Genomic DNA, 26,068 nt, shown 5'->3' with positions numbered 1-26,068 from the left:
CTTCAACCAATAAAGGGAGGTCTCACCCCGCATAAAAGGGAGAACTTCAACCTGAAAAGGGAAGTCTCAACCTGTGATGGTTTAAGGATGACCAACAACTCTAGAATGCTTAATGCAATTCCTGGAACTCTTCCAAATCTGGCAAGAAGCTGGTGTCTTCTACTAGAGGAATTGTTCTCAATTTTGTTCCCGGAATTCTTCTAAAACTAGTAAGAAGCTGAAGTCTTCTGCTAGAGGAAGTGTCCCAGATTGCCAACTGAAGGCATGTTCAGGGGCATCTTTGTCTCTGGCTACAACTTTGAAACTAGTGTGGCAGGTTGTGGCTCAGGCTCACTTGATGTGACTTTGAAGCTTGTAGATGACCATCATTTCCCCCCCTGTCAGATACAAGGTGAGATGATGGAGAAAACTCAACTGCAAGATTGTTCAATACTCTGGAACAAGTTCTGACATGTGTTTGGAATATCTTCTTGGCTGTTGATGCCCATTGCCAAGAAGCGATCCATCCAAGATGAATCTTTGTTCTTGCAGGGTGTTTGTTTCTGAAGCATCTGTGTGAAGAATGGCTGGTTTTATGACAGTGCTTACATGGATGAAGATCAAAACAGTGATCTTTCAAATGGCCAACTCGGTCACAGTGTTGGCATTTCACAATCTGTTGTTGTTGTTGTTGCGGTGGAAGAGGAGTAGAATCTGGAACAGCTGGAGGTGAACTGTCATGAGGAGCAGGTGAACTGTCATGAATGAATCTAGCACTCTGAAACTGAATGGGCTTGGCATAGTCTGGAATATGAAAGGACAAGTCCTTGTCATATCCAAGATCAGTTCTGTGCTTGTTGTGGACAAGCTGTTCCCAAGGTCTGATGATGGGCTTGGGAAGTGCAGACTGAGTTTTTGCATCTGCATGTACAACTGCTGCTTTATTTGAATGAATGGTAACATTATTGACTTGCTTCTGATGGGTGGTTTTCTAAATGTTCTGAACAAAAATAGGTTCAGAATGATGTCTATTTTGATGTAGCTCTTCTTGCTGTAGCTGTGATTCAAGCTGCAAAAATTCAATATTCTCCTGTGCATTTTGTAGACATGTCTGAATTTCTGAGAGAGATCCTATGCTGATTTGTAATGTGTCATCAATAGTGGAATGTATCAGAGTATTTAACAACTCTAATGCACTATCAAGTCTGGCCATTTTCTTCATTATCTTATACGTTAAAGAAACAGATCACAACTATCAACCAGTGAAGAAGAAGCAACAACCATTCACAATTCAATGTCACTGCAATATCCTTTATAAGTGTCAGCAAATGATTAGAGTGCAACATAAAAGATTACAATCAGCTCACCAAACTCTTTATGCAGCAATGGAATCAAGGAAACAATGCACTAATGAGTTTTAAATATAATGCCACAATTGGGGCAGCAATAACTACAAACTTGCTTGGTTCCTTCAAGTACTCCTTCACTTTCAAATCAGCATCAGTAACAAGTTCCCAGAATCCAAGTTCTTTAAAACGGACTAGTAACATGCATCTCAGCTTTTTTTCCAAATCAAAAACCTCAATAGCTGGCAATTTCACAACTGTACCATTTGCATGTGGAAGCTTATCTTTCATGTGGTTCAAAATCATTCACCATTGATTTCATACTTTCATTAAAAGCCATCATATATGGAATTATCTCAATTCTAATATATACTCACCAGCAGGCAAATTCATAACTTCTTAAACCCAATGACTCAAATCATTCAAATGCTCATCAACCCAATAAACATCATTCATATATGACCAAAATTCAATGAAACAATGTGCCCATGTTTTAATATTCAATTTAACATTATTTTAATCAATGAAAGGCTTGGACTTGTCCTTACTCAATGTGCCCTTGATCTTTTAGCAGTGGTACAAATGATCCCTAATGAATCTTAGCCTCCTAAAATGATGAAGAATTCAGTCTTCTAGGCATCTGGAACTCCTACATAATATATGCCCTTGGATTCAAATAAGGAAATGCTTTCGGCCTGCAAGAATGAATGGCTCTTGCCCTATCAAGAATGAATGGTTGAAGGAAACAACCAAGAGTATATATTTGATTTGGAAGGCCTCAATACATTTTTGGAACAAGTGATTAAATCATTGTAGTCTTATATACATCTGAGCTTTGAACAATGACTCGAGTATTTCACCCAATACAAACCGTCTTTCGTTTCATCTGTACACAAACCATTTACTCTTTTCTTTCTGAACAAGTTGACTACAAGAAGCAACTATTTACCTTTGCCGGACACCAGTCGGAATAAAGGAAATTTAACTCACAAATCACAAATCTGAAGACCGCACCTAAATATATCGAGTAGCACTTTGAGGAATTTCACTTCAGGCAGCTTAGACTTTCAGAGAAGGACGCAGAAAGCATGTCACGGAAGTTTCTGAGCAATTTCCATGATGTTCATCTTTAATTCACTTTTTGAAATTCAGGGGATATCAAACACGTATGCCCTGAGAATCGAACACGCATCCACCGACTAGTATACACAAAGCAAAAAGTCAGTGAAGACCGGAGATATCGCTGCAGCTACCAGATATCAGAATTACCGTGACCCGAATGTATTACATTTATTTTTTTAAGAAAATATCGTTTCATATTCCCAATGATAAAGCCCCAGTATCAAACCATATCATCGTATCCAACTGCGATTTCTTCAGTTGAAAACCATGGAGCAAACTCAAATGTAAAACAGCGGTAGACGAAACACTGAAGTAATTGAAAGAGATTGATATGTATAGTCTATACACACCCAAGTGCTTGGCAAATGTCACAGTTGGGCAAAAGTTGAGAAGAAAATTAATGGCAGGATCATATGATCCCTGTCTTGATAACTATGCAATCGTTTATTATAACAACCTGGATGTTCAAAGAGCATTGCATGCCACAATTGGCGGAGATCTCACAAAATGGTTCCCATGCAATAATACCATCTTTAACAACTAGAAGGATGCCTTATTTTCTGCCTCAGAGCCGAGGAGTGAAATCGGGAGTATATTTACAGTGGTTACAATGCAACATATGGTATATATATTACCACACAACACCAGTCACGATGGAGGGGACTGAAGCCAACAGTACAGGTCGACTGTGCATAGGCCGACTATGCGGTGAGACTGGTAATCTTTGGAAAAATGTACTGAGGGGAGGATACAATATTAATCTCTGGCACAGTAATATATTAAAAATATGTGGAGCAGGCAACATTCAAGATTTATTTGAAATAGTAGGAGCTTTCATAACCAGAGCAGGAGCATTCATAACTAGCATTCAGGAGCTTTGCCACAGCTGGCTATGATACGACCTTCCATGGAGACATGGGCAACCACACACTGGGCTTCGATTACGCCATGATCCAAGCACGATTTCCCAACTCACTTACCATTATTGCACCGAACTATCGAACGCAGACCAATCAATTTGGTATACGTAATCGGAGTAACTCAGTATCTCTTGGATTAAAGCAGGGACTGCCAGCAACGGGTCTTTACCAATGAAGTAAAATGACCTTTCTTCTTTGAAGTGCTGGATCAATGGGTCGGCAAATAAGCCTTCGAGAAGTACACAGTGAAATGCTTCTCCCCACACATTCTGAACTTTCCTCTTCACCTTAATTTGACTAACCACCTTAATTTGACTAAGTTGCGTTCTTGTGAATGCAACATCAGGTGTAGAGTTCGCAATTGCAATCAAACGCAACAGGAATTGCAGTCAAACACAAATACACCGAAAACATGTAACGCATTCTTCTGGTCCACAAAATGCAAAGAATTATTTGACAAGAATCCTCGGATCAGTGCAACGCAGCGTTAAAAAACGCAGACTTTACAGGATTCAAAATGCATACTTTATAGGATTCCTCAGAGCAACGCAGCGTTAAAAAATGCAGACTTTACAGCGCTCAGTCAGGACAGTGCTCAGGTTAGGACAGCGTTCAGGTGAACATTTTATGACAGCGCTCAGACAGGATAGCGCTCAAACGTTTCAATGTCAGGCCAGCGCTCAACTATTTACAGTATGACAGCGCAAACATTTCAAACCAAGTCAGGATGACAGTGCAACAGAAGAGCAGGGCGCAGGTTTTATAAATGGTATATGGCAAACAGACAAACATTCATGGAAAGACCTCTTCTAGCTGACAGAGAGCCAGGTAAAAGGAATATGGCAGACAGAGGTCAGGTAATGCAGAACTGACATATATATAGAGACCACAAAATAAGTGGCTCAAAATGAAGCAGGACCAACAATCGCCCGCTCTGATACCATGTTAAACACACATGGGCAGCAAGAGATAATATGAAAGATAAATCATGTGAGTAAATTTTTTTTATTAACAGGAGATATACATTTATAGTACATTATGTGACCGTTGGGTTTCACATCCCAAGGTCTCTTGGACTACTTAGTCTATTCAGCTTCCACACTAACCCATTGAGGATTAGGTGTCCAACAATAATCAAGGTAGTAAACCACACACTGTTTGCCACCAACCTGGTAAGAGAAGGCAATCCAAAAGAAATGCCTGATTTAGGTGATTTGCATAAAAGGTGGCAGGAAAGAGTAGAAACTCAAAGGGAAGAAATCACAAAATTGGAAAATACTAACTGGGATTCATATTGGAAATACCTCGTCAAGCCGAACAACCAAATCATCACCCTTAACTACTCATTGCATTCAACTCAGTGGATGTTGTCACCTCTCATTGATGTGATTTTCGCAGGACGGGCCATAACACATTTTGGGGCACCTCCACAAGTCAAATCGATGGTCGAAATATGTGATTTGAAGGACAAGATAGCAGAAAACAAATCATCATCATAACCTCTGCTCATCAAGCCACTGCTTATTTTTAGAGTTAGTTAACTAGTTAGGAGGAAGGTTGTTTGAAACCTCCTCAAATTTTTGTATAATCTATTTTTTCACATTAGTTAGAATAATATTTATACCCTTCTCATGTATTTAGAGAAGGGTCCAGAATTTTATCAAAAACATTTGCAAAGAATGAACTATTGTAAGTTTGGCATTGGTGAAATTATGGAACACGATCATTTCTTTTAAATATCATACTACTTTCCTTTGTTGATGCACTATTGTATACTTGGGAGATAATTTGATCTGAAGAAAGGAGTTGATCCATGTCAGTAGTCAAATGAGAAAAAATTCACATATGTGGTACTTTTTATCTTGTATGATTGATTATGTTTCTATTTAATTAGTGAAAACGCTCTATTTTCATGAATTGTGTATGGGATACATTCTTTCTGTTATGTGTTAATTGCACTATTGTATGATGCCTAGCTGAAATTGTCTACTCTCATACATAAATCATCATATATGTGATATAGCTTATACAATTTCTTTGACTAACTATTTAGAAAAATAAATTATCTTTATATGTTATCAGCTCTGTTTTATGTGTAATTGATCTTTATTATCACATGTCAAGCAGATATCTTTATAGATCGCATATCACATAGAAATGCCTGGGTTTATATTGGAATAATTTAGATAGAGATTTTCATAAAAGAATAGCTCGTTTAGATTACCATTATTCTATTGAAATCACTCATGAACCACCCACTCTCATCTTAAAACCCACATTGGGAAACTGGTCCCATTACCCCCAGTTGGAGCCACCACTTTAAATGGAAAAGGAGCTATCTTAAGGTCCAGACCGGGTTGTTATCCCCCATGTTGGGGCAGCAAAAATCTGAGACCACAAAATTTTGGCGCTAGAAGGACGGCCATCCAACTATGAATGGCATATAAACCTAAATATCAATTGAAAAACAGTGATAAGATTCAATACCCCTCCACAAATTCTACACCTTCTAGATCTCATTCAAAATCTCTTGTTCGGAAATATGAAGTTGTAGGAATGTCTCCCTCATCTCCTGAAGTAGTAAGATGGCCACCTTCTCCAGATTACACTCCTAAGTCTCCCGAAGTCCATTATTTGATTCATAAATTGGAACAGATATCCATTTCTGCTGAGAGACCAAAGAGGGCTAAAGTTTCTGAAGAAAGTGTTACTTCCTTATTACAACAAACTAGTGCATTAACTAGATTGCAAATTGAAAGGCTTGGAGTATCACCTTTTGAGTTCCCCATCCCTCCGCGAATTAGGAAAGTTACCTCACCAGGATCTGACTCGGATACTAGTGAGATCACATCACCTTTTCAATCATTCACTTCTCCATTCACTGCTACTCAATCCAAAACTTCTCAACTATCCACTTCTCTAATTAGTACTGCTACTAGTAGTACTAACCCAGTAGTAAGTTCTTCGCCATCTATATCTACTTCTGGACTGACCTTCCCATCTTCTCAGTCTCCAACTCAAGTTATGGCTAATCAACCCACTCAACCTTGGACAAATCCTGGTGCTATTCTGGTTGCAAATCCAAATGCACTCCCAGCAAACCCAGAATAATGGTTTCCTAAGTATAATCCCGATGATGGTCTTATTGCTGAAGAACATCTAAAAAACTTTATGTTAGCCATGAATCTTAATGGAGTTGCACATAAAGATATTGTAATTAGATTGTTCCCGTATACCTTCCAAGGATCTACTAGAGCTTGGTATTTCCCCTTCTAGCAGGTTCAATAAGAGACTGGGATACCTTTCAAGAAGTATTTTTTGCAAAATTTGGTGATGACAGGAAGATAACATCTTTAATAAATGATCTTTCTAACTTAAAAGCTAATTCAGATGAAAGGATCAAACACTTCAACTCCAGGTTTAACAAGTTGCTAAAAAAAATCCCAGCTACATCAAAACCTGTAGTAGATGTACAAATAGAATGGTACATATCATCCATTCCTTATAATATTGCAATGTTTGTAGATAGAGCTAATAAGGTGACCCTTGTAGAAAACAAGAAAGAAGCCTTGTCTGTAGAAAGAAGGATTATAGATTTATAAAAGAGATCACAAACAACTGAGAGGAAGTGAAAGAAAGTAACATTTAAGCATGATTAAAAAAGAAAGCTTCAAAGGACCCTTTCAATCTTGAAGTCCTTCAGAAAGTGTTAAAAACCATGTCTAATGAAATGGTTGAAATCAAGAAATAGGTCAAAAAATCCTCTGCGCCCAAGAACCTCTTCACTCGTTTAAAAGAAATCCTTCTTCTGCATTGCAACCAGCAAATACTATTTCAAATGTCGAATTTGATCAAGAAGTAGAAGAAGGCTCACCAGTCGAAGAGTTAGCCAAAATGGAAGAAGAATTTGAATTAAATGGAATGTGGGATTTCATCCTCCCAACTAAAGAAGAACCAAAAGATATGTCAGTAACCACAAGGAGTAGAAACTCTCCTGATATGTCTATAACAAATTAGAAACAAAAGACTTCTAACCCTGTAAAGGAGAAAACACTAAGAAAAAAGTCTAAAACTATCCAAACTGACCCTATTCCACTAGATCCTCCAAATTCTTCCAAAACATTGGTGATCTCAGATACAGTGGAATATAACATAGTGGAAGATATGAAAAAGACTAGAGCAAACATTTCATTACATGAACTCACTAAACTCAAACAACAACAAAAAATTCTATTAAGAGAGTTAAAAGTAGTTCTTGTATCTCCTTTACCATCTCCTGTAGTTACTTAGGCTACCTACGATATGGGAAAACCTCCCTCATCTTCAAAAAAAGTAGATCCTTAAGATTTAGTCCTAATCATTGATACATCTATTTCTCATATTCCTCCATTTCTTCTTACTTATGAATTTTTGAACAGAAATGTTCATAATTGCTTTGTTGATTCAGGAGCCTCTTCAAATATTATGCCAAGAGCTGTGTGCCAAATTGAATATTAAACCTCGAAAATCTACAGTACACATAGTTCAATTAGATAGGAGAAAAGTAGAGGTACTTGGAGAAATAGCATCAGTTTCAATTAGGTTTTCCTCTAATCCAAAAGTTTTGCAAATAATTGATATTCTAGTGGCTAATATCCTAGAATTCTAAGATTTGATTCTAAGTAGGGATTCATCTAAAAATTTGCAAGGTTACTTCGCAATTGACTGGTCTCACATGTGGTTGCCACATAATGGTAAACCAAATCAAATTAGGGTAGATCGAGAAAATTTCATGAAATACACAATCACTGACCTCGAGGGAAGCAATGAAGCTATTTCCTTCACCAATAACATCATCGGAAATTACACAGTCGAGTCATTTTTGGGATCCTTTAATGCTCACGAGTCCCCCTTCCTAGATAATACCATAGTGTCTCAAATATAAAACTTTTCACAAACAGATGCTTCCAAGTGTGTAAATATAGTAAATAAAATTTCAAATAATTCTTTGTTTTGGACTCTCTATTTTGATAGTTCCAAATCTAAAGACAGTGCATGATGCATTTTGATCAACCCGCAAGGAGAGAAAAGCAAGGTAGCCTATAGACTTGAATTTCAGTGCACTAATAACATCACCGAATATGAAGCATTGATCCAAGGACTGTTTAAAGCCATTGGTCTTAATGTCAAATATTTGCAAGTTTATGGATATTCTGAAGTAACCATTATGAAGGTAAGAAACACAATTCCTTGTGTCTTTGGGCACCTTAAATGTTATCAATTGTTAGCCCAGAAACTTACTTCTTATTTCACTACTTTTAACATTTCTTTAGTTCCTAGGTTGAAAAACGCAAGTGCTGACTTATTCGCTAATGTGGCATCGAAGCTTATACCCTCAGAAGATTTCAGTTTAGACACATTTTCAATAGAGTTAATATTTAGGCCATCTATTCCCGATAATGTAACAAATTGGATAATATTCAATAACGATGCAGATGTCTTTAATTTACTTACATCAGAAGGGTTGTATGAGTGACAGGTCATAGATGAACATGAGAATGATTTGCAAATTAAACACAATCAAGACCAAAACCCAATCCCAAAATATGTAGTTAAGATGGAAGATCTCTATGATCCAAAGGATAGGTTCAAGAAAGTTACCGACTCCAAAACTCAAAGTTCTACTTTGAGATTTGAAGTAGTAAACCTAGGGTCAATCGAAAAACCTCAAAATGTCAACCTAGGTCTTGGCCTATCATCTGAAGAAAGAATATCATTCATTATATTGTTGAAAACATACAAAGGTGTCTTTTCCTGGGATTACGCAGATCTCAATACCTATGATACCTTTGTAATTCAACATGCCATACCTATGACTTCGAATGCAAAACCACTTCAACAGAATCTTTGGAAAATTCACCCAAACCTTGAGAGTCAATCAAATCCGAATTGAAAAAGCTTTTGAAAGCAAAAATAATCTTTCCTGTTAGACATTCAAAGTGGGTATAAAATATGGTGCCTGTAAGGAAAAACAATGGTGATATTAGGAATTGTATTGATTTTACAAACCTGAATAACGCTTGTCAAAAAGATAACTTTCCTTTGCCTACCCTAGAGTAGATATTGCAATCAATTGCAGGTTCTAAATTAATGTCTTTTCTAGATGGCTTTTCAGGATATAATCAAATTCTTGTGCATCCAGACGACAGATTAAAGAAAACATTCAGGACCAAGTGGGGAACATATGCCTATCAGAATATGCCTTTTGGACCCATTAATGTAGGTGCTACATTTCAACGTGCTATGGATATTGCTTTTAAAGGTCTGATTAATAGATCAATTGTTATTTACTTAGATGACATCATAGTCTATTCTAAGGATAGGAACAATCATTTAGGTGTCCTGAAGCACATTTTTTAATGATGCAAGAAATATGGCATTTCCTTAAATCCCAAAAAAACTTATTTTGCTTTACCAGAAGGTCAGCTTCTTGGTTTTATGGTGTCCAAGAAAGGGATTTACATTGATCCTGATAGAGTCCAAGAGATCAAAAAGATTCCTCTCCCACATAACAAAAAGACCATGCAATCATTCCTAGGCCAAATTAATTTTGTAAAAAATATTTGTTCCATATTTTTCACAGACCATCCTACCCCTTCAAGAAATAATAAGAAAAAACAAAATTTTCAAACTGGGCAAGATGAAAGAGAGTCACTTGAGTTAATTAAAAAATCCATTATTAATGCTCCTTCTTTAACAACTTCTAAATTTCTCAAACCATTTTTATTATATAATTTTTCATCTGATACATCATATGCAATAGTTTTAACACATCTAAACAATAAAAATATTGAGGCACCCATCTCTTTTTTCAATTCCAATTTGCAAGGCGTCGAGTTAAATTATTCAGTTGTTGAGAAACACATGTTTGCTATTTTTAAGACCTTGAAACATTTCAGAACTTTTCTTCTCAGAACTCATACAAAGATAGTAGTACCCTACCCCGAAATAAGGCAATTATTGATCCAAAGAGAAGTAGGGGAGAAAAGAGCCAATTCGGTTACCGCACTTCAAGAATAGGATGAAGAAATCCGACTAGATAAAATTGTTAGGGGCTAAGGTTTTTGTAGGATGTTAATTGGAGCTTCCCACTTATCAGTAGAAGAAGATCAAGGTAATCAAGTACAAGTATCAGGGGTAATCCTCAATGATGTACAATCACAATATGTTGATTTGAAATTTTATTTGAAGAACGAGTATGCTCCTATGCATCTTAATTATAAAACAAATCATGCTTTAAGGATGAAATCAAATCAATATGAATTATTCAATGATATATTGTTTAGAAAAAATTATGATTCGGTATTGTTAAGATGCCTGGAAAAACCTAAAGCTGAGAAGGTCATTCAGGATTTACATGATGGACCAACTTGAGGACATTTAAGAGGAAATATCACAGGTCACAAAATCGTGCATGAAGGATATTATTGTCCAACAATATTTAAGGATACACATGAATATGCAAGAAAGTGTAAAACTTGTCAAGCTACAGTCGAAAGAGAAAGGAAGCCAACATTCCCTTTGCAACCAGTAAACATCCAACAACCATTCGAACAATGTGGATTAGATATAATTTGTGAGATTGTTCCAAACTCTTCTAAACAGCATAGATAAATCCTTACAATTATTGATTATTTCACAAAATGGGTAGAAGCTATCCCACTAAAGATAGCTAATACAGAAAGCATTATGGATTTCATTGATCAGTACATAATTACCAAGTTTGGCCTACCCTCAGCATTAGTGTTTTACAATGCATCTTATTTTTCTGGAAATACAATGGTAGAATTTGCTCTAAAGCGAGGTTTTAAGTTAAAATATTCAACCAACTATTATCCACAAGGTAATGGATTAGTGGAATCAACAAAAAAAAACTCATCAGAATTATCAAAGGGACTATTGACCAAAATCATAGCAATTGGCACAAAGCATTGACATTTTCTTTTTGGGTAGATAGAATTATACAAAAGGCCTCCATTGGTTCTTCTCCTTTTGCTTTATTTTATAGAAAAGGAGTTGTTCTTCCCACAAATATAGCAATCCCATCTCTTTCCCTACTGCAATTTGTCGATGAAAACCGTTCCTCTTCTCTTCAGGAAAGACAGTTTTAGATTCTCAAGCTTGAAGAAGAACGAGAAAATGCTAAAGTAGCCCACTTCCATCATCAACAATTAGACAAAGACTCTTTTGATACAACCTCTGTTAGTCAATTTTTTTTTGAAGTAGGTGATTTGGTTTCGAAATGGGACAATGCACATGAGGAAAAAGGTAAACATACCAAATTCCAAAGACTATGGCTTGGCCCTTTTCAAATCATTGAGAAAATTGTTCAATCAACATTTCTTTTACAAGATTTGTCAGGTAAGATAGATTCCTTACCCCTTAATGGGAAAATGTTAAAAAATAATTTTCGTAGAAGATATCCTCTTCCAATTTTGTATCATATTGCCTTTAAGATTCTTAGGAAAATAAAGGTGAAGTAGTATTTACTTTTGGTTTTTCAAAATAAAATCTTTGACAATATTTCTGATTTTTCGCTTATATAAGTAAGTAAAAGTTAAAATAAATAATTATGACATTTGACTACCAAAGTAAACCTAATTTATTTCAAAAAACTTGATCTTTCCAAAATCATATATTCTATGAACAAACTCTTATCTGTATAGAGTATGAATGTTTTGTTGTGAGTCAAGAAAATATTCTTTAACCTAGTAAAGACTTTCTGTAGATCAGTATCTTAAAAATCTATCATTATCATCCAAACTCTTGAAAGAGCCAATGATTCACCCCATCTGATCAAATTTTCCTTTTTCAGAGTGTAATTCTAAAGTATGCGAAACTTAGAAGATAAAAAGTCTCATTACGATCTTGTTTACCATGATCATAGGGAAATAATTAAACTGATATTACCAAAACTGCATATTGAAATAGGGTAATAGCCAATGATCTCATTGACCAGAGGACGAGGGGTCTCATCAAGAGCCATCTTGTTCAGTTTAGTTACAACTAGTGAATGGAATTGTCATTATTAGGTCACCAAGCCTAGACAATGTCTTTTAAGAAACCTAAAAGAAAATATTATATTAAAACGTAAAAAAGGACAAGATCCAAGTGAGATTCAAAGAAATTGAATATCATTTTGAATTTCAAAAATTTCTTCAGATGGGACAATGAATCATTGTTTGTTAAAAGATAACCTTGTCGAGGCTATAAACACCTACTGGCAACAGAGGCTCTATCTGTGATAAATGAGTAAACACCAAAAAACTAATCTATAGAATACACGTGCTATATCACTTTAAATCTTACTATTGACTGATACAAACATTTATAATTTTATCACTACAAGAGTAAAATAGTTGAATAAATAGATTAAGTGAGTATGATTCTAGAGAAATGTCATTTACTTTATAACTCATCTAATTCTTATTCCTATAACTCTAATTACTTTGAAATTTTTAGGAATTTCAGAAAACTACTCAGAGATAAGTGGTTCTCCCAAGTGAATCGCCAATTGTTGTACTGTGAAACAACCCCCCCAATTTATATATAGCAATAGCTAAGGTTAGACATATAAATGAGGAACCTTTTTAAATTTTTGGTCTTGGAAAAATAAAACCTAACTCTAAGAAATTGCCTTAAAAAAAATTCTTAAAACAACCCAAAGATAGGATCCCCATTGTGAAACATCTTTAAAAAATTGTGATGTGTGATCAAACCTCCCGCTGCGATATCCCGATTAAACAACTTGCGAACTCGCAATTGCATTTCACAGAAATCGCATGTAATTAATCCTTGCCACTATGAACTTCATTAATGATTTGTGAAATGCGATATTGCAATGATCGCAATTGCATTACACCTTATAAGTAGGAAACACTAAATTACATCATTTTAAAGATTGTGATGTGTGAATAGGCCAGTAAGCATGTGAAATAATTGTGTTTGAATGTAATAATGGTTAGTTTGACAGGGTAATAAATGTTTAGTGGCCCGAGGAGAGGTAATGATTTTCCAAGTTATTGGCAGTTAACGCTGGATATCTGATCTAAACCTTTCCCATGATCCAAAGTCATTTTAGAAGAGCTTTCAGTCTCAATTGCCCAATACTGTCTGCCTTGATATATCATGTCCATTTCAGGAAAGCTATGAAAAGACATGTCATTGAGGAAGGTGATGCAGAAACAGATCATTACAGAGTCTAAGTTTACAGAAATGTCTCCTGTATTCTCTGATATGGTTTGCAACGTTGATGGGGGAGCATGTTAGGTCCCTATACTACTAGTGTAACCCCTTATTGTTATTAGTACAACCCTCTTATTATATTTTTGTGGCCATGTAGTGCCCATATTGTTATTATTGTGCCCCATAGAAGCCCACTATTGTTATTATGGTGACCTTACATTATTGTTGTTATGTTGGCTTTGATTATATTATGACCCCTTATACTCCTATATATAGAAAGGGGTTTTTTTCATTTGTATCATCCAAGAATTGTTCATTTGTGTAACGTAAAGGAGGTTTCCCCCTCGAAGAGGCTTATTTCTAAGGCATTCATCTATCTTTTCTATCTTTTTGTGAGCTGTTTTCATAACATTCAGTATCAAAGCTGTGGATTCCTGGGTTTCGCTACTCAAAACGGTCATCGTGGAATTTTTGCTATAACGTTTTCTCTACGAACTTTCAGAAGATAAAAAACAAACCCATTTGCGAAGAAATCAGTCTGAATCTCACGTCTGAATTTGAGATCTTGTCTTGCTATATTTTTGGAGATATGATCTGAGGAAGTTAGTGTTTTCGCAAGCTCCAGAATTTCATCGCAAAACAGGTCATCGTTGAATTTTTGCTATAATATTTTTTCTATAAAGGTTCAAACTCTAAAATTAAAACCGATTTGAACCACGATCTTGGTGGAGCTCAGGTCAGAATTTAAGTTATTTTATCTCTATATTTTCGTAGATATAATCTGAGACATGTAGGGTTTCATTAGGATCCAGAATTACATCCTAAATAGGTGACCTTGGAAAAATCATCATAAATTTATCTCTGAGCATCAAACTGAAATTTCGTAGGAGGTTGTAGAAAGAGGATGGACTGTATTTTTCTTTGTATCAGTTTCAAGTCCTATGGTTGAAACAGTGACACGTGGCACTTCTTACAAGTTCACTCTACTGAACCAGTCTATAATCGGGTCATCATGGAAGATTTGACATAACGCTTCCTTACAGAATCCAATCTTGATCAAACTTTTGGGGTTAGAAAGAGGATTCAGAGGGATAATACAAAACGAAATTTTAGAACTTGGAGATTTGAAATTATAGAGTTACAATCATTTCAATATCAAGCTCCTAAAATCAACAAAAAGCGAGATGAGGAAGTTTGATGGCAAGGATCTAGTAAATTGGATACTACAGATGGAGAAATATTTTGATCTACATGGCGTACCACTATTACAAAAGGTATTTATTGCATCTAGTTATTTAGAACTAGATCATTTTTTATGGTATAAAGGGCTTTGTTCTCGTAAACCACTTGTTATGTGGTCAATTTTCACGAAGGAAATGATAGCACATTATGAGGATACAAAAAGCAACACCTCCTTTAGCCTACTGATAAATCTGAAACATAAGTGTTCAATGGTAGAGAACAATGAGTACTTTCAAAAATTGAATATAAGGGAAAATGATATTCCAGAGAAGCAAAGGATTGATGTCTCCATAGGGACTTTAAAGGATAACATTTAACATGAGGTTCGTCATTGGGAACCTGATTCACTGGAGAGGGCAAGAAAAGTGCAAAGCAAAATTATGGCAACAAGGAAGTCTACCCCTCACAACTATAAAGATGGAAGTATTGTTTCTCCTATCCTTCCACAACCTACAAGGTTGACACCACAACAATTGGAAGAATAAAGAGCAAAATGGCTTTGTTACAATTGTGATAAAAAATTCACTAAAGGTCATAAGTGTGCTGAGAAGATATTATTTTACATAGATTATGAAGAGGAGGAAGAAAAGGATCAAGAAACATCAAAAGAAGAGGATACACACCAAGAACCAACCCCAGAGAAGCAAGAAATGAATCGGACCATATCCTGTAAAGAATTGGCAAGAATTACCACTCCTCAAACTCTCAAGATAGAAGGACACATCAAGAATAAAAAGGTTCAAGAAGTGAAAGATCACATCGAGAAAGAAGAAATGAATCTGACCATATCTTGTAATGCATTGACAGGAATTACCACTCCTCAAACTATCAAGAAGTAAAATGTTCAAGAAGTGAAAGATCACATCAAGCATCAATAAATGAGTCCGACCATATCTTGTAATGCATTTGAACAAATAACCACTCCTAAAACTCTCAAGATAGAAGGACATATAAAGAAGAAAAGTATTCAAGCAGTGAAAGATCACATCGAGCATTAACAACAAGTTCTCCAACTTTTAAAGGATAACACCACTTTGGTGTGAATCAAATGAAACAACAGGCAGATCAACATCACAGTGAAAGAAGTTTTGATGTAGGTGATTTGGTATTTTTACATCTACATCTCAAGCAAGCAAGTTATGAGAAGGAAATGTTGGAAATATTACATGCACTTAAGAAATGGTGACCTTACCTAATGGGAAGACACTTCAAGGTAAAAATGGATCATGATAGTCTTAAATACTTTTTAGAACAAAGATCATCTTTAGAAGAATAGAAAAAATGGGTCACAAATATGTTGGGTTATGACTTTGAAATCATCTACAAAAAATGGAAGCAAAATGTTGTTGCAAATGCACTCTCAAGAAAGGATGGGGATGTGGAAGCATTGTTTTGTGCTATTTCTATTATGCAACCAGATTGGATACATGAAGCAAGATATGAATGGAGAAAGGACGAAGAAATGTGGCCACTAATTCAAAATTTGCAGAGTATCTCATCAAGTGGAAGAACTTACCCGCTGAAGATTCCACATGCGAGGACAAGAATTTTGTAAAGAAGCATCAAGAACTACTAAAGTGTTGAGGACAACACATTTTGAAGGAGAGGGGCATGTTAGGTCCCTATACTACTAGTGTAACCCCTTATTGTTATTAGTACAACCCCCTTATTATATTTTTGTGCCCATGTATTCCCTATATTGTTATTATTGTGCCCCATAGAAGCCCACTATTGTTATTATTGTGCCCTTACATTATTATTGTTATGTCGTCTTTGATTATATTATGACCCCTTAGACTCCTATATATAGAAAGTAGTTCTTCTCATTTGTATCATCCAAGAATTGTTCATTTGTGTAATGTAAAGGAGGTTGCACCCTTGAAGAGACTTATATTTAAGGCATTCATCTATCTTTTCTATCTTTTTGTGAGTTGGTTTCATAACAAAGCAATATCTTGGGAGGTCATATACAACAGGCTTAAGGATGAGCGTCCCAAGGTTACTGTCACACAAGCGACAACTAATTCAATAAAACCTTCAGGACTCCAATTCAAGGATGTCGCCCATTATTTCCTTCATAAGATAGGAGCGAGAGCTAAAATCCTTCCATACAATGATATGATCAGGTGGGTGGTGGAAAACCTCACAATTGAAGATAAGAAATTTAGGAATTCATGAATGGAACTCATGGGGTCATTCAGAGAATAGGAACTGAAGGAAATGTACCATATACTTGACCCTCAAGTATATATATGATAAGTCATACATGGCCAACTTCACAAAGAAGAACCAAGAGCCCCTCAAGGTGATTTAGGGTTGGAGAGTGTTGGAGAACAAATTCAAATTCAAGAAATCGGGTATGTATGCTATGGCCTCATTAGAAAACCCCTAAAACTATGTAGCTGCTACGTTATGTAGACTATATGGGTTAACAAATAATGCTAACTTTTCCATAGAATTGATTCCTCTTACTGATGCCTGTGTTAATTCCCACATTATGAATTGGGCCACCATCCTATCTCAATACCTAGCCACCATCATCAACGAATATCGATAGAAGAGATACCCCTCTCTAGGAAACCTTCCTCCATTCTATTTCAATGCCTACATTATGGATGCCTTATGGTTTTACACTAAATTTCCAATCATGGGTTGGAAATGGACCTTATAGGACCCTTACCCTATGCATCTCAGTCATAAGCAAATGTGGGAATCCCATTACATACCCCATTTCTATAAAATATGTCATGCTATTATTTTTCCACTACATCAATTAATTTTCAATCGGAAAGCCCCTAGGTTTTCCCAAGAAGCCGCTACAAACCTTCTGTCTATCGAAGAATATTTTGCTGAAGAATGGTTCACTTATGTTAGGGTTATTTGTAGCATAGTAGACCCACATTTCCTCCCTCTGTATATTTCTGATAAATTTTTGGCAAGGGAAATCGCTCACCAGAACGTGGGAAAAGGCCTAACCAAAGTTATTAGAAAAGGAAAGAAGCTATCATGGCCATATTTTCTTATCAAGTGCAGTTCTTTTTCATTAGAAAATTTTAATCATGCGATAAAAGAATCAGTAAGCTTGGAAGGCCTCAGGCTTCATACTTTACCAACAAGTCAATTTGATCTAGACAAGATAACATATAACATCACTACTGCACTAAAGATCAATCCATATAACCATGAGGCTAACCATTTTGAAGACCTTTTACAGTCAGTTGAACCCTTTGAACAATCGTTCGAATGGACAAATGAAAATTTGAGTCCAAAAGGTTTTGGAAACTTTCAGAAATTTAGAAACAGAAGGCTCAAATTAATCTCAATGCACTTGTTGAAAATTGAGGACAAGCCTACACCTAGTGTGACTGCCAATAGTGAAGGAGCTAGTTCTCGCATAGAATCTCATGTGAATAGTAAGAAAACACCGGATATTAGGGAAGGCCCAAGACACCGATAATATAGCAGAATCTAGCAAGAAGTCAGCTGAGAAATAGGTTATGAGCACCCCATCTAAAGAGTTTAGTTCAGAGGTCAAGAGCGACAGTTTGGAACAGGAGTGGGATAATTTTAATAAGAAATTGCAAGACGCTCCCAACACGATAGATACCTAGGAAACAATGAAGTTTCAAACTCCTCTGCATAATCCAAAAAATACAGAGTCCAAGCTAATGGATGAGCAAGCGACAAGGTCTTAGAATACCGAGATTGTCCCTTCTTTGCCCACATCAGAGATTGTGTTGAAAGTGACTGAAATACCTCCTCTAGATGTGTTCTACATCCTGCTACACAAGACTGGAGTAAGAAGACAGAGGAAATAGGGAAGGGTAGAAAAGCCCAAGCTCCCTCCTGGAAATGAGCCAATGAACATAGTTTGGAGGGACATTCCTTCTAACCCAGCTAAGAACTTGACTAGATTGTCATAGTTTATGGAAGCATATGCAACGACCACCATGGACAAAGCCACCGAAGTCTCTATATTGTTTAGAGAAAAGGAGGAGAATAGACCAGTAAGCATGTGAAATAATTGTGTTTGAATGTAATAATGGTTAGTTTGACAGAGTAATAAATGTTTAGTGGCCCGAGGAGAGGTAATGATTTTCCAAGTTATTGGCAGTTAACGCTGGATATCTGATCTAAACCTTTCCCATGATCCAAAGTCATTTTAGAAGAGCTTTCTGTCTCAATTGCCCAATACTGTCTGCCTTGATATATCTTGTCCATTTCAGGAAAGCTATGAAAAGACATGTCATTGAGGAAGGTGATGAAGAAACAGATCATTACAGAGTCTAAGTTTGCAGAAATGTCTCCTGTATTCTCTGATATGGTCTGCAACGTTGATGGGGGAGCATGTTAGGTCCCTATACTACTAGTGTAACCCCTTATTGTTATTAGTACAACCCTCTTATTATATTTTTGTGGCCATGTAGTGCCCATATTGTTATTATTGTGCCCCATAGAAGCCCACTATTGTTATTATGGTGACCTTACATTATTGTTGTTATGTTGGCTTTGATTATATTATGACCCCTTATACTCCTATATATAGAAAGGGGTTTTTTTCATTTGTATCATCCAAGAATTGTTCATTTGTGTAACGTAAAGGAGGTTTCCCCCTCGAAGAGGCTTATTTCTAAGGCATTCATCTATCTTTTCTATCTTTTTGTGAGCTGTTTTCATAACATTCAGTATCAAAGCTGTGGATTCCTGGGTTTCGCTACTCAAAACGGTCATCGTGGAATTTTTGCTATAACGTTTTCTCTACGAACTTTCAGAAGATAAAAAACAAACCCATTTGCGAAGAAATCAGTCTGAATCTCACGTCTGAATTTGAGATCTTGTCTTGCTATATTTTTGGAGATATGATCTGAGAAAGTTAGTGTTTTCGCAAGCTCCAGAATTTCATCGCAAAACAGGTCATCGTTGAATTTTTGCTATAATATTTTTTCTATAAAGGTTCAAACTCTAAAATTAAAACCCATTTGAACCACGATCTTGGTGGAGCTCAGGTCAGAATTTAAGTTATTTTATCTCTATATTTTCATAGATATAATCTGAGACATGTAGGGTTTCATTAGGATCCAGAATTACATCCTAAACAGGTGACCTTGGGAAAATCATCATAAATTTATCTCTGAGCATCAAACTGAAATTTCGTAGGAGGTTGTAGAAAGAGGATGGACTGTATTTTTCTTTGTATCAGTTTCAAGTCCTATGGTTGAAACAGTGACACGTGGCACTTCTTACAAGTTCACTCTACTGAACCAGTCTATAATCGGGTCATCATGGAAGATTTGACATAACGCTTCCTTACAGAATCCAATCTTGATCAAACTTTTGGGGTTAGAAAGAGGATTCAGAGGGCTAATACAAAACGAAATTTTAGAACTTGGAGATTTGAAATTATAGAGTTACAATCATTTCAATATCAAGCTCCTAAAATCAACAAAAAGCGAGATGAGGAAGTTTGATGGCAAGGATCTGGTAAATTGGATACTACAGATGGAGAAATATTTTGATCTACATGGCGTACCACTATTACAAAAGGTATTTATTGCATCTAGTTATTTAGAACTAGATCATTTTTTATGGTATAAAGGGCTTTGTTCTCGTAAACCACTTGTTATGTGGTCAATTTTCACGAAGGAAATGATAGCACATTATGAGGATACAAAAAGCAACACCTCCTTTAGCCTACTGATAAATCTGAAACATAAGTGTTCAATGGTAGAGAACAATGAGTACTTTCAAAAATTGAATATAAGGGAAAATGATATTCCAGAGAAGCAAAGGATTGATGTCTCCATAGGGACTTTAAAGGATAACATTTAACATGAGGTTCGTCATTGGGAACCTGATTCACTGGAGAGGGCAAGAAAAGTGCAAAGCAAAATTATGGCAACAAGGAAGTCTACCCCTCACAACTATAAAGATGGAAGTATTGTTTCTCCTATCCTTCCACAACCTACAAGGTTGACACCACAACAATTGGAAGAATAAAGAGCAAAATGGCTTTGTTACAATTGTGATAAAAAATTCACTAAAGGTCATAAGTGTGCTGAGAAGATATTATTTTACATAGATTATGAAGAGGAGGAAGAAAAGGATCAAGAAACATCAAAAGAAGACGATACACACCAAGAACCAACCCCAGAGAAGCAAGAAATGAATCGGACCATATCCTATAAAGAATTGGCAAGAATTACCACTCCTCAAACTCTCAAGATAGAAGGACACATCAAGAATAAAAAGGTTCAAGAAGTGAAAGATCACATCGAGAAAGAAGAAATGAATCTGACCATATCTTGTAATGCATTGACAGGAATTACCACTCCTCAAACTATCAAGATAGAAGGACATATCAAGAAGTAAAATGTTCAAGAAGTGAAAGATCACATCAAGCATCAATAAATGAGTCCGACCATATCTTGTAATGCATTCGAACAAATAACCACTCCTAAAACTCTCAAGATAGAAGGACATATAAAGAAGAAAAGTATTCAAGCAGTGAAAGATCACATCGAGCATTAACAACAAGTTCTCCAACTTTTAAAGGATAACACCACTTTGGTGTGAATCAAATGAAACAACAGGCAGATCAACATCACAGTGAAAGAAGTTTTGATGTAGGTGATTTGGTATTTTTACATCTACATCTCAAGCAAGCAAGTTATGAGAAGGAAATGTTGGAAATATTACATGCACTTAAGAAATGGTGACCTTACCTAATGGGAAGACACTTCAAGGTAAAAATGGATCATGATAGTCTTAAATACTTTTTAGAACAAAGATCATCTTTAGAAGAATAGAAAAAATGGGTCACAAATATGTTGGGTTATGACTTTGAAATCATCTACAAAAAATGGAAGCAAAATGTTGTTGCAAATGCACTCTCAAGAAAGGATGGGGATGTGGAAGCATTGTTTTGTGCTATTTCTATTATGCAACCAGATTGGATACATGAAGCAAGATATGAATGGAGAAAGGACGAAGAAATGTGGCCACTAATTCAAAATTTGCAGAGTATCTCATCAAGTGGAAGAACTTACCCGCTGAAGATTCCACATGCGAGGACAAGAATTTTGTAAAGAAGCATCAAGAACTACTAAAGTGTTGAGGACAACACATTTTGAAGGAGAGGGGCATGTTAGGTCCCTATACTACTAGTGTAACCCCTTATTGTTATTAGTACAACCCCCTTATTATATTTTTGTGCCCATGTATTCCCTATATTGTTATTATTGTGCCCCATAGAAGCCCACTATTGTTATTATTGTGCCCTTACATTATTATTGTTATGTCGTCTTTGATTATATTATGACCCCTTAGACTCCTATATATAGAAAGTAGTTCTTCTCATTTGTATCATCCAAGAATTGTTCATTTGTGTAATGTAAAGGAGGTTGCACCCTTGAAGAGACTTATATTTAAGGCATTCATCTATCTTTTCTATCTTTTTGTGAGTTGGTTTCATAACAAAGCAATATCTTGGGAGGTCATATACAACAGGCTTAAGGATGAGCATCCCAAGGTTACTGTCACACAAGCGACAACTAATTCAATAAAACCTTCAGGACTCCAATTCAAGGATGTCGCCCATTATTTCCTTCATAAGATAGGAGCGAGAGCTAAAATCCTTCCATACAATGATATGATCAGGTGGGTGGTGGAAAACCTCACAATTGAAGATAAGAAATTTAGGAATTCATGAATGGAACTCATGGGGTCATTCAGAGAATAGGAACTGAAGGAAATGTACCATATACTTGACCCTCAAGTATATATATGATAAGTCATACATGGCCAACTTCACAAAGAAGAACCAAGAGCCCCTCAAGGTGATTTAGGGTTGGAGAGTGTTGGAGAACAAATTCAAATTCAAGAAATCGGGTATGTATGCTATGGCCTCATTAGAAAACCCCTAAAACTATGTAGCTGCTACGTTATGTAGACTATATGGGTTAACAAATAATGCTAACTTTTCCATAGAATTGATTCCTCTTACTGATGCCTGTGTTAATTCCCACATTATGAATTGGGCCACCATCCTATCTCAATACCTAGCCACCATCATCAACGAATATCGATAGAAGAGATACCCCTCTCTAGGAAACCTTCCTCCATTCTATTTCAATGCCTACATTATGGATGCCTTATGGTTTTACACTAAATTTCCAATCATGGGTTGGAAATGGACCTTATAGGACCCTTACCCTATGCATCTCAGTCATAAGCAAATGTGGGAATCCCATTACATACCCCATTTCTATAAAATATGTCATGCTATTATTTTTCCACTACATCAATTAATTTTCAATCGGAAAGCCCCTAGGTTTTCCCAAGAAGCCGCTACAAACCTTCTGTCTATCGAAGAATATTTTGTTGAAGAATGGTTCACTTATGTTAGGGTTATTTGTAGCATAGTAGACCCACATTTCCTCCCTCTGTATATTTCTGATAAATTTTTGGCAAGGGAAATCGCTCACCAGAACGTGGGAAAAGGCCTAACCAAAGTTATTAGAAAAGGAAAGAAGCTATCATGGCCATATTTTCTTATCAAGTGCAGTTCTTTTTCATTAGAAAATTTTAATCATGCGATAAAAGAATCAGTAAGCTTGGAAGGCCTCAGGCTTCATACTTTACCAACAAGTCAATTTGATCTAGACAAGATAACATATAACATCACTACTGCACTAAAGATCAATCCATATAACCATGAGGCTAACCATTTTGAAGACCTTTTACAGTCAGTTGAACCCTTTGAACAATCGTTCGAATGGACAAATGAAAATTTGAGTCCAAAAGGTTTTGGAAACTTTCAGAAATTTAGAAACAGAAGGCTCAAATTAATCTCAATGCACTTGTTGAAAATTGAGGACAAGCCTACACCTAGTGTGACTGCCAATAGTGAAGGAGCTAGTTCTCGCATAGAATCTCATGTGAATAGTAAGAAAACACTGGATATTAGGGAAGGCCCAAGACACCGATAATATAGCAGAATCTAGCAAGAAGTCAGCTGAGAAATAGGTTATGAGCACCCCATCTAAAGAGTTTAGTTCAGAGGTCAAGAGCGACAGTTTGGAACAGGAGTGGGATAATTTTAATAAGAAATTGCAAGACGCTCCCAACACGATAGATACCTAGGAAACAATGAAGTTTCAAACTCCTCTGCATAATCCAAAAAATACAGAGTCCAAGCTAATGGATGAGAAAGCGACAAGGTCTTAGAATACCGAGATTGTCCCTTCTTTGCCCACATCAGAGATTGTGTTGAAAGTGACTGAAATACCTCCTCTAGATGTGTTCTACATCCTGCTACACAAGACTGGAGTAAGAAGACAGAGGAAATAGGGAAGGGTAGAAAATCCCAAGCTCCCTCCTGGAAATGAGCCAATGAAGATAGTTTGGAGGGACATTCCTTCTAACCCAGCTAAGAACTTGACTAGATTGTCATAGTTTATGGAAGCATATGCAACGACCACCATGGACAAAGCCACCGAAGTCTCTATATTGTTTAGAGAAAAGGAGGAGAAGATTGCATGGATCAAGTAGTAGCTCGAAAGAAAGAGGTAAAGTGTGAATGGGTAAGCCACTATCTAGCTCTCCCAATTACAAGAGAACATGGAGGTCCTAAAGATAAGCCATGAAGTCGATATATCGACCAAAAATATGCAATTCCATGAATTGCAGCAAGCCATGGAAAGATATAAGGATACTCCTATTGTCGAGGAGTTCATTAAAGAGGTGTTGGAACTAAATTCCCTCTTGATGAAACAACAAGAACAATTCTGCCAAAAGATGTCACATATAAAAAGCAAGGAGCTAACAGATAAAGTGATTGACCAAGGAACTGAGTTTACTGATCTAAACACCAGAATCTCACAGTTAATTGAATGCCAAGAAAGAGAATATGGGAGGAAAGCCAATCCACCTAAGATTGAGGAGACACACAAGGACATCCTTTTCACGGATTGCGACGCAAGGATCAAGCAAGATGAGCTAGCAGTGTCAAGAGAAGCTGGGGTGGTGAAGAACATAATCAAGGTGGTAAACAACACTTTGTTTGCCACCAACTGATGAGCCTCATTAGTGGGTAATTATATGGGCCTTAATTCACCTCCTAGCCTAGTAAAACCAACTATTCTGAGAACTTATTGCATACTTTTGATTATATTTTGTTTATGAGATGAGTTAGAGTTGGATATTTTGCTTTGTGGTCTAATGTGCATTTAATGTAGGATTAAAGGATAGAAGCAAGGAATTTTGGCAAAGACCTTGGTCAAAACTCGAATGGGACAAGGGAGAGGAATTATAGGATGTAGATCCTACTCATTTAATACCCTTCCATTCGAATATTCCTCCATCATCTAGGAGTGGAAACAGCCAAAGCATGAGGACTAGAAGGTAGTCGAGAAAGTGAAAGAGAAAGCACCAATTTATCTTGAAGTTTGGGAGCCGAGCCTCCCTAATTTTAAGGAAGTTTTTGGAGACTTTATATGTATAAGTAGAGAGGCCTCGGACCTCAGTAGGATTCGTATCTTTTATTGTAAAACTCTACCATATTTTTGAGCTACAAGACTTGACAGTTTTTGATGTAATCCATTGTTTTGATAATAATAATGAGTTTTGTTTCGAGCTAGTACAGAGTTAGCTCAGAGTGCTGAAGCTCTTGGGTTAGGGCCCAACCCTAGCAGCCAAGGCTCCTCTTTATTGTACATGTATGTTAGCATAGATTCATAGTTTGATTGTTCATTTGCTTAAGTAGTTGCATTTCCATTACAACAGTGTAGATTAGATTGGTTGTATGTTAGTTTTCTCCCATTTGTGCCTTCTTTCAGTTAGCAGGTTAGCAAGGAGAAAGAGGATCACCACAGGGTTTTCAGGAGGTGCCTCGGCCTCACTTCCTCCCTCTGGGACCATGACTTGTGGAAGAGACCCTTCAGCAGCCCCAAAGACACAGATTTCTAGTTCTTGCATGAGCTTTGGAGTTTGTTGCCTTGATTCAGCATTTGGTTCATTTCATTGCCATCTTTTTCCATTACTCTATTTTTGCAATAAGATCTCACTCATGTTCTCGTTTCCTTCAACACTTTCTTCATGCATAATATGGGCAATTGATTCATGATTTTCCACCTTATGAAGATGTATCTTGTTGCATAATTATTGAAAAACACACATGTTTTAAGCACTAGAGGTACTTCAAGAAGAGGTATAGACTTCATTACCAACATTAATCTT

Source organism: Pinus tabuliformis, chromosome 8 (genome assembly GCF_031772625.1).
Source record: "Pinus tabuliformis cultivar Carrire ecotype Pingquan chromosome 8, CPIR1, whole genome shotgun sequence".
Classification (NCBI taxonomy): domain Eukaryota; kingdom Viridiplantae; phylum Streptophyta; class Pinopsida; order Pinales; family Pinaceae; genus Pinus; species Pinus tabuliformis.
Note: the sequence above shows the minus strand (reverse complement) of the source record.